Genomic DNA, 14737 nt, shown 5'->3' on the forward strand with positions numbered 1-14737 from the left:
AAAAATGTAATATTATGAAGTGAAATTTGTGAATCTTGCACAAACTGGCTACTTTGTTTAGCTTATGGGATTGATTGGATCCTATTTTAATGTACCCAAGTGGGGTTTATGTTCATGACCAATACAAAGAACATGACATTGATCTCTTTGGTAGGTTTCAGGCCCCTATTTTTAAAGAGAAAACAGTGTGATCTTTTCTTGATACATAGCAAAATTGTGGATTGATTGATACATTTTTTTCCATGGTGGAATTGGAAACAGAATTTTGCAGAGAGTGTTCATCTAATTCTTAAGTCATTCTTTTTTCATGCAACAAGGAAGAAGAATTGAAGAACAAATAAGAAAAGAAAGAGTCCTGTCAGAAGTGGGATTTGAACCCACGCCTCCAGAGGAGACTGCGACCTGAACGCAGCGCCTTAGACCGCTCGGCCATCCTGACATATATCACACTAATTTAATATTATGAAGTAAAATTTGTGAATCTTGCACAAACTGTCTACTTTGTTTAGCTTATGGGATTGATTGGATCCTATTTTAATGTACCCAAGTGGGGTTTATGTTCATGACCAATACAAAGAACATGACATTGATCTCTTTGGTAGGTTTCAGGCCCCTATTTTGACAGAGAAAACAGTGTGATCTTTTCTTGATACATAGCAAAATTGTGGATTGATTGATACATTTTTTACATGGTGGAATTGTAAACAGAATTTGGCAGAGAGTCTTCATCTAATTCTTAAGTCATTCTTTTTTCATGCAACAAGGAAGAAGAATTGAAGAACAAATAAGAAAAGAAAGAGTCATTATGAAGTGGGATTTGAACCCACGCCTCCATAGGAGACTGCGACCTGAACGCAGCGCCTTAGACAGCTCGGCCATCCTGACATATATCACATTAACTTTTTAAAAAGTGATATAGTACGAAATCCCTTGTCTAACGATACAATGGTCATATTGTAGAAACTATTGATTTAAAGACTGTATCAACTGCTTTTCCATTCATTTTGAAAGTGGTTCTAATGTATAAAGTAGGATTTATTTTCTCTTTTGAGGATTAGAATTCAAATGCCCAGAGTTTGTTTGCTGATGCATTTTCACTCACTGTTGAGTAAAATTTGTGAAGATTGCACAAACTGGCTACTTCATTTAGCTTGTGGGATTCATTGGATTCTATTATAATCAACCCAAGTGGGGTTTATTTTCATGACCAATGGCTTAGAAGAGCAGTTTTCTTAAGTTAGAAAAATGCCTCCCAAATTCTTAATTTGGGAGGTATTTTATTTAGCGAAATATAAATCAAGAAGTATGGAGCAGATAATACAAAAAGCATGATATTGATGTCAGTGGCAGGTTTCAAGCCCTTATTTGTACAAAGAATAGTGTGCTATTTTCTTGCTATATAAAAATATAATGGATTGATGCCTTTTTGAATGGTGGAAATTGAAACAGAGTTTTGCAGTGGATGTTAATCTGATTCTTAAGTCATTCTCTTCTCATGCAAAAAGGAAAAGGAAATAGTAGAACCAATAAAGAAAGGAAGAACTATGTCAGAAGTGGGATTTGAACCCACGCCTCCAGAGGAGACTGCGACCAAAGACCACTCAGCCATCCTGACATATAGCTATCGCACTATTTTTAAGAAAAATTTTATATTATGAAGTGAAATTTGTGAATCTTGCACAAACTGGCTACTTTGTTTAGCTTATGGGATTGATTGGATCCTATTTTAATGTACCCAAGTGGGGTTTATGTTCATGACCAATACAAAGAACATGACATTGATCTCTTTGGTAGGTTTCAGGCCCCTATTTTGACAGAGAAAACAGTGTGATCTTTTCTTGATACATAGCAAAATTGTGGATTGATTGATACATTTTTTACATGGTGGAATTGGAAACAGAATTTTGCAGAGAGTGTTCATCTAATTCTTAAGTCATTCTTTTTTCATGCAACAAGGAAGAAGAATTGAAGAGCAAATAAGAATAGAAAGAGTCATGTCAGAAGTGGGATTTGAACCCACGCCTCCAGAGGAGACTGCGACCTGAACGCAGCGCCTTAGACCGCTCGGCCATCCTGACATATATCACACTAACTTTTTAAAAAGTGATATAGTACGAAATCCCCTCTACAACGATACAATGGTCATATTGTAGAAACTATTGATTTAAAGACTGTATCAATTGCTTTTCCATTCATTTTGAAAGTGGTTCTAATGTATAAAGTAGGATTTATTTTCTCTTTTGAGGATTAGAATTCAAATGCCCAGAGTTTGTTTGCTGATGCATTTTCACTCACTGTTGAGTAAAATTTGTGAAGATTGCACAAACTGGCTACTTCCTTTAGCTTGTGGGATTCATTGGATTCTATTAAAATGAACCCAAGTGGGGTTTATTTTCATGACCAATGGCTTAGAAGAGCAGTTTTCTTAAGTTAGAAAAAGGCCTCCCAAATTCTTAATTTGGGAGATATTTTATTTAGCAAAATATAAATCAAGAAGTATGGAGCAGACAATACAAAAAGCATGATATTGATGTCAGTGGTAGCTTTCAAGCCCTTTTTTGTACAAAGAATAGTGTGCTATTTTCTTTCTATATAAAAACATAATGGATTGATGCATTTTTGAATGGTGGAAATTGAAACAGAGTTTTGCAGTGGGTGTTAATCTGATTCTTAAGTCATTCTTTCTCATGCAACAAGGAAGAGGAAATAGTAGAACCAATAAAGAAAGGAAGAACTATGTCAGAAGAGGGATTTGAACCCACACCTCCAGAGGAGACTGCGACCTGAACGCAGCGCCATAGACCACTCGGCCATCCTGACATATAGCTATCGCACTATTTTTAAGAAAATTTTTATATTATGAAGTGAAATTTGTGAATCTTGCACAAACTGGCTACTTTGTTTAGCTTATGGGATTGATTGGATCCTATTTTAATGTACCCAAGTGGGGTTTATGTTCATGACCAATACAAAGAACATGACATTGATCTCTTTAGTAGGTTTCAGGCCCCTATTTTGACAGAGAAAACAGTGTGATCTTTTCTTGATACATAGCAAAATTGTGGATTGATTGATACATTTTTTACATTGTGGAATTGGAAACAGAATTTTGCAGAGAGTGTTCATCTAATTCTTAAGTCATTCTTTTTTCATGCAACAAGGAAGAAGAATTGAAGAACAAATAAGAATAGAAAGAGTCATGTCAGAAGTGGGATTTGAACCCACGCATCCAGAGGAGACTGCGACCTGAACGCAGCGCCTTAGACCGCTCGGCCATCCTGACATATATCACACTAACTTTTTAAAAAGTGATATAGTACGAAATCCCCTCTCTAACGATACAATGTTCATATTGTAGAAACTATTGATTTAAAGACTGTATCAATTGCTTTTCCATTCATTTTGAAAGTGGTTCTAATGTATAAAGTAGGATTTATTTTCTCTTTTGAGGATTAGAATTCAAATGCCCAGAGTTTGTTTGCTGATGCATTTTCACTCACTGTTGAGTAAAATTTGTGAAGATTGCACAAACTGGCTACTTTCTTTAGCTTGTGGGATTCATTGGATTATATTATAATAAACCCAAGTGGGGTTTATTTTCATGACCAATGGCTTAGAAGAGCAGTTTTCTTAAGTTAGAAAAAGGCCTCCCAAATTCTTAATTTGGGAGGTATTTTATTTAGCAAAATATAAATCAAGAAGTATGAAGCAGACAATACAAAAAGCATGATATTGATGTCAGTGGTAGCTTTCAAGCCCTTTTTTGTACAAAGAATAGTGTGCTATTTTCTTTCTATATAAAAACATAATGGATTGATGCATTTTTGAATGGTGGAAATTGAAACAGAGTTTTGCAGTGGGTGTTAATCTGATTCTTAAGTCATTCTTGAATGACTAGAATGAACCCTAGAATGTCTGTGTGCGTGTGTACATGTGGTAGAGAATATAGATTGTAAGCTCCACTGGGGCAGATACAGATGTCAATGTTCAACTATACTCTGTAAAGCGCTGAGTAATATGTGTGCGCTATATAAGAAACTTAATAATTCTCTTCTCATGCAAAAAGGAAAAGGAAATAGTAGAACCAATAAAGAAAGGAAGAACTATGTCAGAAGTGGGATATGAACCCACGCCTCCAGAGGAGACTGCGACCAAAGACCACTCGGCCATCCTGACATATAGCTATCGCAATATTTTTAAGAAAAATTTTTAAGAAAAATTTAATATTATGAAGTGAAATTTGTGAATCTTGCACAAACTGGCTACTTTGTTTAGCTTATGGGATTGATTGGATCCTATTTTAATGTACCCAAGTGGGGTTTATGTTCATGACCAATACAAAGAACATGACATTGATCTCTTTGGTAGGTTTCAGGACCCTATTTTTAAAGAGAAAACAGTGTGATCTTTTCTTGATACATAGCAAAATTGTGGATTGATTGATACATTTTTTTCCATGGTGGAATTGGAAACAGAATTTTGCAGAGAGTGTTCATCTAATTCTTAAGTCATTCTTTTTTCATGCAACAAGGAAGAAGAATTGAAGAACAAATAAGAAAAGAAAGAGTCCTGTCAGAAGTGGGATTTGAACCCACGCCTCCAGAGGAGACTGCGACCTGAACGCAGCGCCTTAGACCACTCCGCCATCCTGACATATATCACACTAATTTTTTAAAAGTGATATAGTACGAAATCCCCTCTCCAACGATACAATGGTCATATTGTATAAACTATTGATTTAAAGACTGTATCATTTGCTTTTCCATTCATTTTGAAAGTGGTTCTAATGTATAAAGTAGGATTTATTTTCTCTTTTGAGGATTAGAATTCAAATGCCCAGAGTTTGTTTGCTGATGCATTTTCACTCACTGTTGAGTAAAATTTGTGAAGATTGCACAAACTGGCTACTTCATTTAGCTTGTGGGATTCATTGGATTCTATTATAATGAACCCAAGTGGGGTTTATTTTCATGACCAATGGCTTAGAAGAGCAGTTTTCTTAAGTTAGAAAAATGCCTCCCAAATTCTTAATTTGGGAGGTATTTTATTTAGCAAAATATAAATCAAGAAGTATGAAGCAGACAATACAAAAAGCATGATATTGATGTCAGTGGTAGCTTTCAAGCCCTTTTTTGTACAAAGAATAGTGTGCTATTTTCTTTCTATATAAAAACATAATGGTATGATGCATTTTTGAATGGTGGAAATTGAAACAGAGCTTTGCAGTGGGTGTTAATCTGATTCTTAAGTCATTCTCTTCTCATGCAAAAAGGAAAAGGAAAAAGTAGAACCAATAAAGAAAGGAAGAACTATGTCAGAAGTGGGTTTTGAACCCACGCCTCCAGAGGAGACTGCGTCCTGAACGCAGCGCCATAGACCACTCGGCCATCCTGACATATACCTATCGCACTATTTTTAAGAAAAATGTAATATTATGAAGTGAAATTTGTGAATCTTGCACAAACTGGCTACTTTGTTTAGCTTATGGGATTGATTGGATCCTATTTTAATGTACCCAAGTGGGGTTTATGTTCATGACCAATACAAAGAACATGACATTGATCTCTTTGGTAGGTTTCAGGCCCCTATTTTGACAGAGAAAACAGTGTGATCTTTTCTTGATACATAGCAAAATTGTGGATTGATTGATACATTTTTTACATGGTGGAATTGTAAACAGAATTTTGCAGAGAGTCTTCATCTAATTCTTAAGTCATTCTTTTTTCATGCAACAAGGAAGAAGAATTGAAGAACAAATAAGAAAAGAAAGAGTCATGTCAGAAGTGGGATTTGAACCCAAGCCTCCAGCGGAGACTGCGACCTGAACGCAGCGCCTTAGACAGCTCGGCCATCCTGACATATATCACATTAACTTTTTAAAAAGTGATATAGTACGAAATCCCCTCTCTAACGATACAATGGTCATATTGTAGAAACTATTGATTTAAAGACTGTATCAACTGCTTTTCCATTCATTTTGAAAGTGGTTCTAATGTATAAAGTAGGATTTATTTTCTCTTTTGAGGATTAGAATTCAAATGCCCAGAGTTTGTTTGCTGATGCATTTTCACTCACTGTTGAGTAAAATTTGTGAAGATTGCACAAACTGGCTACTTCATTTAGCTTGTGGGATTCATTGGATTCTATTATAATAAACCCAAGTGGGGTTTATTTTCATGACCAATGGCTTAGAAGAGCAGTTTTCTTAAGTTAGAAAAATGCCTCCCAAATTCTTAATTTGGGAGGTATTTTATTTAGCGAAATATAAATCAAGAAGTATGGAGCAGATAATACAAAAAGCATGATATTGATGTCAGTGGTAGGTTTCAAGCCCTTATTTGTACAAAGAATAGTGTGCTATTTTCTTGCTATATAAAAATATAATGGATTGATGCCTTTTTGAATGGTGGAAATTGAAACAGAGTTTTGCAGTGGGTGTTAATCTGATTCTTAAGTCATTCTTGAATGACTAGAATGAACCCTAGAATGTCTGTGTGCGTGTGTACATGTGGTAGAGAATATAGATTGTAAGCTCCACTGGGGCAGATACAGATGTCAATGTTCAACTATACTCTGTAAAGCGCTGAGTAATATGTGTGCGCTATATAAGAAACTTAATAATTCTCTTCTCATGCAAAAAGGAAAAGGAAATAGTAGAACCAATAAAGAAAGGAAGAACTATGTCAGAAGTGGGATATGAACCCACGCCTCCAGAGGAGACTGCGACCAAAGACCACTCGGCCATCCTGACATATAGCTATCGCAATATTTTTAAGAAAAATTTTTGTGAATCTTGCACAAACTGGCTACTTTGTTTAGCTTATGGGATTGATTGGATCCTATTTTAATGTACCCAAGTGGGGTTTATGTTCATGACCAATACAAAGAACATGACATTGATCTCTTTGGTAGGTTTCAGGACCCTATTTTTAAAGAGAAAACAGTGTGATCTTTTCTTGATACATAGCAAAATTGTGGATTGATTGATACATTTTTTTCCATGGTGGAATTGGAAACAGAATTTTGCAGAGAGTGTTCATCTAATTCTTAAGTCATTCTTTTTTCATGCAACAAGGAAGAAGAATTGAAGAACAAATAAGAAAAGAAAGAGTCCTGTCAGAAGTGGGATTTGAACCCACGCCTCCAGAGGAGACTGCGACCTGAACGAAGCGCCTTAGACCGCTCGGCCATCCTGACATATATCACACTAATTTTTTAAAAGTGATATAGTACGAAATCCCCTCTCCAACGATACAATGGTCATATTGTATAAACTATTGATTTAAAGACTGTATCATTTGCTTTTCCATTCATTTTGAAAGTGGTTCTAATGTATAAAGTAGGATTTATTTTCTCTTTTGAGGATTAGAATTCAAATGCCCAGAGTTTGTTTGCTGATGCATTTTCACTCACTGTTGAGTAAAATTTGTGAAGATTGCACAAACTGGCTACTTCCTTTAGCTTGTGGGATTCATTGGATTCTATTATAATGAAACCAAGTGGGGTTTATTTTCATGACCAATGGCTTAGAAGAGCAGTTTTCTTAAGTAAGAAAAAGGCCTCCCAAATTCTTAATTTGGGAGGTATTTTATTTAGCAAAATATAAATCAAGAAGTATGGAGCAGACAATACAAAAAGCATGATATTGATGTCAGTGGTAGCTTTCAAGCCCTTTTTTGTACAAAGAATAGTGTGCTATTTTCTTTCTATATAAAAACATAATTGATTGATGCATTTTTGAATGGTGGAAATTGAAACAGAGTTTTGCAGTGGGTGTTAATCTGATTCTTAAGTCATTCTCTTCTCATGCAACAAGGTAGAGGAAATAGTAGAACCAATAAAGAAAGGAAGAACTATGTCAGAAGTGGGATTTGAGCCCACGCCTCCAGAGGAGACTGCGACCTGAACGCAGCGCCATAGACCACTCGGCCATCCTGACATATACCTATTGCACTATTTTTAAGAAAAATTTAATATTATGAAGTGAAATATGTGAATCTTGCACAAACTGGCTACTTTGTTTAGCTTATGGGATTGATTGGATCCTATTTTAATGTACCCAAGTGGGGTTTATGTTCATGACCAATACAAAGAACATGACATTGATCTCTTTGGTAGGTTTCAGGCCCCTATTTTGACAGAGAAAACAGTGTGATCTTTTCTTGATACATAGCAAAATTGTGGATAGATTGATACATTTTTTACATGGTGGAATTGGAAACAGAATTTTGCAGAGAGTGTTCATCTAATTCTTAAGTCATTCTTTTTTCATGCAACAAGGAAGAAGAATTGAAGAACAAATAAGAAAAGAAAGAGTCATGTCAGAAGTGGGATTTGAACCCACGCCTCCAGAGGAGACTGCGACCTGAACGCAGCGCCTTAGACCGCTCGGCTATCCTGACATATATCACACGAACTTTTTAAAAAGTGATATAGTACGAAATCCCCTCTCTAACGATACAATGGTCATATTGTAGAAACTATTGATTTAAAGACTGTATCAATTGCTTTTCCATTAATTTTGAAAGTGGTTCTAATGTATAAAGTAGGATTTATTTTCTCTTTTGAGGATTAGAATTCAAATGCCCAGAGTTTGTTTGCTGATGCATTTTCACTCACTGTTGAGTAAAATTTGTGAAGATTGCACAAACTGGCTACTTCCTTTAGCTTGTGGGATTCATTGGATTATATTATAATAAACCCAAGTGGGGTTTATTTTCATGACCAATGGCTTAGAAGAACAGTTTTCTTAAGTTAGAAAAAGGCCTCCCAAATTCTTAATTTGGGAGGTATTTTATTTAGCAAAATATAAATCAAGAAGTATGAAGCAGACAATACAAAAAGCATGATATTGATGTCAGTGGTAGCTTTCAAGCCCTTTTTTGTACAAAGAATAGTGTGCTATTTTCTTTCTATATAAAAACATAATGGATTGATGCATTTTTGAATGGTGGAAATTGAAACAGAGTTTTGCAGTGGGTGTTAATCTGATTCTTAAGTCATTCTCTTCTCATGCAACAAGGAAGAGGAAATAGTAGAACCAATAAAGAAAGGAAGAACTATGTCAGAAGTGGGATTTAAACCCACGCCTCCAGAGGAGACTGCGACCTGAACGCAGCGCCATAGACCACTCGGCCATCCTGACATATACCTATCGCACTATTTTTAAGAAAAATTTAATATTATGAAGTGAAATTTGTGAATCTTGCACAAACTGGCTACTTTGTTTAGCTTATGATATTGATTGGATCCTATTTTAATGTACCCAAGTGGGGTTTATGTTCATGACCAATACAAAGAACATGACATTGATCTCTTTGGTAGGTTTCAGGCCCCTATTTTGACAGAGAAAACAGTGTGATCTTTTCTTGATACATAGCAAAATTGTGGATTGATTGATACATTTTTTCCATGGTGGAATTGTAAACAGAATTTTGCAGAGAGTCTTCATCTAATTCTTAAGTCATTCTTTTTTCATGCAACAAGGAAGAAGAATTGAAGAACAAATAAGAAAAGAAAGAGTCATGTCAGAAGTGGGATTTGAACCCACGCCTCCAGAGGAGACTGCGACCTGAACGCAGCGCCTTAGACCGCTCGGCCATCCTGACATATATCACTTTACATTTTTAAAAAGTGATATAGTACGAAATCCCCTCTCTAACGATACAATGGTCATATTGTAGAAACTATTGATTTAAAGACTGTATCAACTGCTTTTCCATTCATTTTGAAAGTGGTTCTAATGTATAAAGTAGGATTTCTTTTCTCTTTTGAGGATTAGAATTCAAATGCCCAGAGTTTGTTTGCTGATGCATTTTCACTCACTGTTGAGTAAAATTTGTGAAGATTGCACAAACTGGCTACTTCATTTAGCTTGTGGGATTCATTGGATTCTATTATAATGAACCCAAGTGGGGTTTATTTTCATGACCAATGGCTTAGAAGAGCAGTTTTCTTAAGTTAGAAAAATGCCTCCCAAATTCTTAATTTGGGAGATATTTTATTTAGCGAAATATAAATCAAGAAGTATGGAGCAGATAATACAAAAAGCATGATATTGATGTCAGTGGTAGGTTTCAAGCCCTTATTTGTACAAAGAATAGTGTGCTATTTTCTTGCTATATAAAAATATAATGGATTGATGCCTTTTTGAATGGTGGAAATTGAAACAGAGTTTTGCAGTGGGTGTTAATCTGATTCTTAAGTCATTCTCTTCTCATGCAAAAAGGAAAAGGAAATAGTAGAACCAATAAAGAAAGGAAGAACTATGTCAGAAGTGGGATTTGAACCCACGCCTCCAGAGGAGACTGCGACCAAAGACCACTCGGCCATCCTGACATATAGCTATCGCACTATTTTTAAGAAAAATTTAACCCCTTCCTGACAGAGCTAGTTTTTGCGTTCCTGACAGAGCCATTTTTTTTAAATCTGACATGTCTCACTTAAGTGGGGATAACTTTTTTTTGCTTTTACTTATCCCAGTGATTTTGAGATTGTTTTTTCGTGACACATTGTACTTCAAATTAGTGGTAAATTTGGGTCGATACAGTCTGTGTTTTTTTGTGAAAAATACCAAAATGTCGTGAAAAAATGGAAAATTTAGCGATTTGCAAAATGTTAAATTTTCTGCTTGTGAGACAAATAATCATACCACTCAAAATAGTTAATAACTAACATAGACCATATGTCTACTTTATATTTCCATCATTATTTCAACTTCCTTTTAATTTTTTTGGACACTAGGAGGCTTACAATATGAATAGCAAATTCTCAAATTTTCAAGAAAATTTCAAACACTGATTTTTTTAGGGACCAGTTCAGTTCTGATGTGACTTTGAGGGACTTGTATGTGAGACACCCCCATAAATGATGCCATTTCAAAAACTGCACCCCTCACAGTATTCAAAACAGCATTTTGGAAGTTTGTTAACCCTTTAGGTGTTTCACAGGAATTAAAACAAAGTGTAGGTGAAATTTCAAAATTTCATTTTTTTTTCGGATTTTCAATTTTAATACATTTTTCTAAGGAACACAGTAGATTTTACTAGAGAAATGTGACTAAAAATTGATTCCCCCAATTCTTTGGTTTTCATAAATATCCTATATGTGGCCCTAGTGTGCACGGTGACCAAACCACCGGCTTCATAATAGAAGGAGCACCTACTTGATTTTGGAGCCTCCTTTTTATGAGATTATTTTTTAGGCACCATGTAGGTTTCTAGGCACCATAAGATGCTAAAAGTTAGGAACCCCCCCACAAGTGACCCCATTTTGCAAACTACACCCCTCAGGGAATTCATCTAGGGGTATAGTGTACATTTCAAACCCCCAGGGGTTTCACCAATTGTGGTACAACTGGGCAGTGAAAATGAAAAAAAATAATTTTTCATTTTCACAGCTCAGTTGTATCAAAATTGGTGAAACCCCGGGGGGTTTGAAATGTACTCTATACCCCTAGATGAATTCCCTGAGGGGTGTAGTTTGCAAAATGGGGTCACTTGTGGGGGGGTTCCACTGTATGGGTGTTTCGGGGGTCATTCAACCAGAATCTGTGCTGCAAAATCCAAAAATCACTCCTTCCCTTCTGAGTCCTGCCATGCACCCAACTGGTATTTTTTGGTCACATGTGAGGCATTGCCGTACCCGGGAGAAATTGGGGCACAGATTTTGGGGTGCTTTGTCTCCTTTATTCCTTGTGAAAATGAAAAATTTTGAGCCAGATCTGCATTTTTGTGTAAAAAATTTTATTTTTTTACACAAAAATGCAGTTCTGGCTCAAAATTTTTAATTTTCACAAGGAATGAAGGAGACAAAGCACCCCAAAATCTGTGCCCCAATTTCTCCCGGGTACGGCAATGCCTCACATGTGACCAAAAAATACCAGTTGGGTGCATGGCAGGACTCAGAAGGGAAGGAGTGATTTTTGGTGGTGGAATGAATGGCGGGTGCTATGTCGCATTAGCAAGACCCCCGAAGCACCAATACAGTGGAACCCCCCCACAAGTGACCCCATTTTGGTCACCAGCTTTGGGAGGGGGGCTGGCGCTGCGGCTGGCGGGGGGGTGGGAGGGGTGCTGGCGCTGCGGCAGCCGGGTGGGTGGGAGGGAGGGGGGCTGCCGGGTGGGAGGGGGGGGGGCTGGCGATCGTAGGTGATCGGTGCGGTATACGCACACACACACACACACACACACACACATATATATATATATATATATATATATGTGTGTATATATATATATATATATATATATATACATATATATACATATATATACACACACATATATATATATATATATATATGTGTGTGTATATATATATATATATATATATATATATATATATATATATACACATTTGCACATTTTTTTTTATTTTATTTTATTTTTTAACTTTTCCAGCAGCAGCATGATGCTGCTGCTGCTGCTGCTGCTGCTGCGGGGGGGAGGGGGGAGGAGGGGAGCGCAGCGTGCGCTCCGGACGTAGCGGTGGAGCCGCTGGAGCTGCTGCTGCTGCCGGGTGAGTGCCCGGCGGGTGGGAGGGGGTGCTGCCGCTCGGTGGTGATCGGTGCTGCACCGATCACCACCGATCCCTGTGTTACCGAGCGGCTTAGCCGCCGGTAACACAGGAAACGCTGTGAATGGCTGTTCAGATTTGAACAGCCAATCACAGCGATCGCCGACCGGGGGGGGCACCCCTGCCCCCCCTGGGCGACGAGGGGGGATGTCTGCTGTCAGGGACAGCAGACATCACCTAACTGTCACTGCGTCTCTAGACGCAGTGACAGTTTGAAGTCATGACGTACATGTACGTCAAATGTCGGGAAGTACTTCCCGACCATGACGTACATGTACGTCAAATGTCGGGAAGGGGTTAATATTATGAAGTGAAATTTGTGAATCTTGCACAAACTGGCTACTTTGTTTAGCTTATGGGATTGATTGGATCCTATTTTAATGTACCCAAGTGGGGTTTATGTTCATGACCAATACAAAGAACATGACATTGATCTCTTTGGTAGGTTTCAGGACCCTATTTTTAAAGAGAAAACAGTGTGATCTTTTCTTGATACATAGCAAAATTGTGGATTGATTGATACATTTTTTTCCATGGTGGAATTGGAAACAGAATTTTGCAGAGAGTGTTCATCTAATTCTTAAGTCATTCTTTTTTCATGCAACAAGGAAGAAGAATTGAAGAACAAATAAGAAAAGAAAGAGTCCTGTCAGAAGTGGGATTTGAACCCACACCTCCAGAGGAGACTGCGACCTGAACGCAGCGCCTTAGACCGCTCGGCCATCCTGACATATATCACACTAATTTTTTAAAAGTGATATAGTACGAAATCCCCTCTCCAACGATACAATGGTCATATTGTATAAACTATTGATTTAAAGACTGTATCATTTGCTTTTCCATTCATTTTGAAAGTGGTTCTAATGTATAAAGTAGGATTTATTTTCTCTTTTGAGGATTAGAATTCAAATGCCCAGAGTTTGTTTGCTGATGCATTTTCACTCACTGTTGAGTAAAATTTGTGAAGATTGCACAAACTGGCTACTTCCTTTAGCTTGTGGGATTCATTGGATTCTATTATAATGAACCCAAGTGGGGTTTATTTTCATGACCAATGGCTTAGAAGAGCAGTTTTCTTAAGTAAGAAAAAGGCCTCCCAAATTCTTAATTTGGGAGGTATTTTATTTAGCAAAATATAAATCAAGAAGTATGGAGCAGACAATACAAAAAGCATGATATTGATGTCAGTGGTAGCTTTCAAGCCCTTTTTTGTACAAAGAATAGTGTGCTATTTTCTTTCTATATAAAAACATAATGGATTGATGCATTTTTGAATGGTGGAAATTGAAACAGAGTTTTGCAGTGGGTGTTAATCTGATTCTTAAGTCATTCTCTTCTCATGCAACAAGGAAGAGGAAATAGTAGAACCAATAAAGAAAGGAAGAACTATGTCAGAAGTGGGATTTGAACCCACGCCTCCAGAGGAGACTGCGACCTGAACGCAGCGCCATAGACCACTCGGCCATCCTGACATATACCTATTGCACTATTTTTAAGAAAAATTTAATATTATGAAGTGAAATTTGTGAATCTTGCACAAACTGGCTACTTTGTTTAGCTTATGGGATTGATTGGATCCTATTTTAATGTACCCAAGTGGGGTTTATGTTCATGACCAATACAAAGAACATGACATTGATCTCTTTGGTAGGTTTCAGGCCCCTATTTTGACAGAGAAAACAGTGTGATCTTTTCTTGATACATAGCAAAATTGTGGATTGATTGATACATTTTTTCCATGGTGGAATTGTAAACAGAATTTTGCAGAGAGTCTTCATCTAATTCTTAAGTCATTCTTTTTTCATGCAACAAGGAAGAAGAATTGAAGAACAAATAAGAAAAGAAAGAGTCATGTCAGAAGTGGGATTTGAACCCACGCCTCCAGAGGAGACTGCGACCTGAACGCAGCGCCTTAGACAGCTCGGCCATCCTGACATATATCACATTAACTTTTTAAAAAGTGATATAGTACGAAATCCCCTCTCTAACGATACAATGGTCATATTGTAGAAACTATTGATTTAAAGACTGTATCAACTGCTTTTCCATTCATTTTGAAAGTGGTTCTAATGTATAAAGTAGGATTTCTTTTCTCTTTTGAGGATTAGAATTCAAATGCCCAGAGTTTGTTTGCTGATGCATTTTCACTCACTGTTGAGTA

General features: G+C 36.9%; 14 non-coding genes across 14 annotated transcripts; all 14 read right to left on the reverse strand.

Moving 5' to 3' along the window:
- Window positions 1–356: 356 nt before the first annotated feature.
- TRNAL-CAG (transfer RNA leucine (anticodon CAG)) lies at window positions 357–439 on the reverse strand. Its single transcript has one exon. It is a non-coding gene; the product is annotated as a tRNA-Leu (tRNA).
- A 1556-nt stretch (window positions 440–1995) lies between these two features.
- On the reverse strand, window positions 1996–2078 carry TRNAL-CAG (transfer RNA leucine (anticodon CAG)). Its single transcript has one exon. It is a non-coding gene; the product is annotated as a tRNA-Leu (tRNA).
- A 659-nt stretch (window positions 2079–2737) lies between these two features.
- On the reverse strand, window positions 2738–2820 carry TRNAL-CAG (transfer RNA leucine (anticodon CAG)). The gene has a single exon. It is a non-coding gene; the product is annotated as a tRNA-Leu (tRNA).
- A 380-nt stretch (window positions 2821–3200) lies between these two features.
- On the reverse strand, window positions 3201–3283 carry TRNAL-CAG (transfer RNA leucine (anticodon CAG)). Its single transcript has one exon. It is a non-coding gene; the product is annotated as a tRNA-Leu (tRNA).
- Window positions 3284–4570: 1287 nt separating this feature from the next.
- Window positions 4571–4653, reverse strand: TRNAL-CAG (transfer RNA leucine (anticodon CAG)). Its single transcript has one exon. It is a non-coding gene; the product is annotated as a tRNA-Leu (tRNA).
- A 659-nt stretch (window positions 4654–5312) lies between these two features.
- On the reverse strand, window positions 5313–5395 carry TRNAL-CAG (transfer RNA leucine (anticodon CAG)). The gene has a single exon. It is a non-coding gene; the product is annotated as a tRNA-Leu (tRNA).
- A 1719-nt stretch (window positions 5396–7114) lies between these two features.
- Window positions 7115–7197, reverse strand: TRNAL-CAG (transfer RNA leucine (anticodon CAG)). The gene has a single exon. It is a non-coding gene; the product is annotated as a tRNA-Leu (tRNA).
- A 659-nt stretch (window positions 7198–7856) lies between these two features.
- Window positions 7857–7939, reverse strand: TRNAL-CAG (transfer RNA leucine (anticodon CAG)). The gene has a single exon. It is a non-coding gene; the product is annotated as a tRNA-Leu (tRNA).
- A 380-nt stretch (window positions 7940–8319) lies between these two features.
- Window positions 8320–8402, reverse strand: TRNAL-CAG (transfer RNA leucine (anticodon CAG)). Its single transcript has one exon. It is a non-coding gene; the product is annotated as a tRNA-Leu (tRNA).
- A 660-nt stretch (window positions 8403–9062) lies between these two features.
- TRNAL-CAG (transfer RNA leucine (anticodon CAG)) lies at window positions 9063–9145 on the reverse strand. Its single transcript has one exon. It is a non-coding gene; the product is annotated as a tRNA-Leu (tRNA).
- Window positions 9146–9525: 380 nt separating this feature from the next.
- Window positions 9526–9608, reverse strand: TRNAL-CAG (transfer RNA leucine (anticodon CAG)). Its single transcript has one exon. It is a non-coding gene; the product is annotated as a tRNA-Leu (tRNA).
- Window positions 9609–13223: 3615 nt separating this feature from the next.
- Window positions 13224–13306, reverse strand: TRNAL-CAG (transfer RNA leucine (anticodon CAG)). Its single transcript has one exon. It is a non-coding gene; the product is annotated as a tRNA-Leu (tRNA).
- A 659-nt stretch (window positions 13307–13965) lies between these two features.
- Window positions 13966–14048, reverse strand: TRNAL-CAG (transfer RNA leucine (anticodon CAG)). The gene has a single exon. It is a non-coding gene; the product is annotated as a tRNA-Leu (tRNA).
- Window positions 14049–14428: 380 nt separating this feature from the next.
- Window positions 14429–14511, reverse strand: TRNAL-CAG (transfer RNA leucine (anticodon CAG)). The gene has a single exon. It is a non-coding gene; the product is annotated as a tRNA-Leu (tRNA).
- Between the last annotated feature and the right edge of the window lie 226 nt (window positions 14512–14737).

The sequence above is a fragment of the Crinia signifera genome, chromosome 1 (genome assembly GCF_055691185.1).
Source record: "Crinia signifera chromosome 1, ASM5569118v1, whole genome shotgun sequence".
Taxonomy (NCBI): domain Eukaryota; kingdom Metazoa; phylum Chordata; class Amphibia; order Anura; family Myobatrachidae; genus Crinia; species Crinia signifera.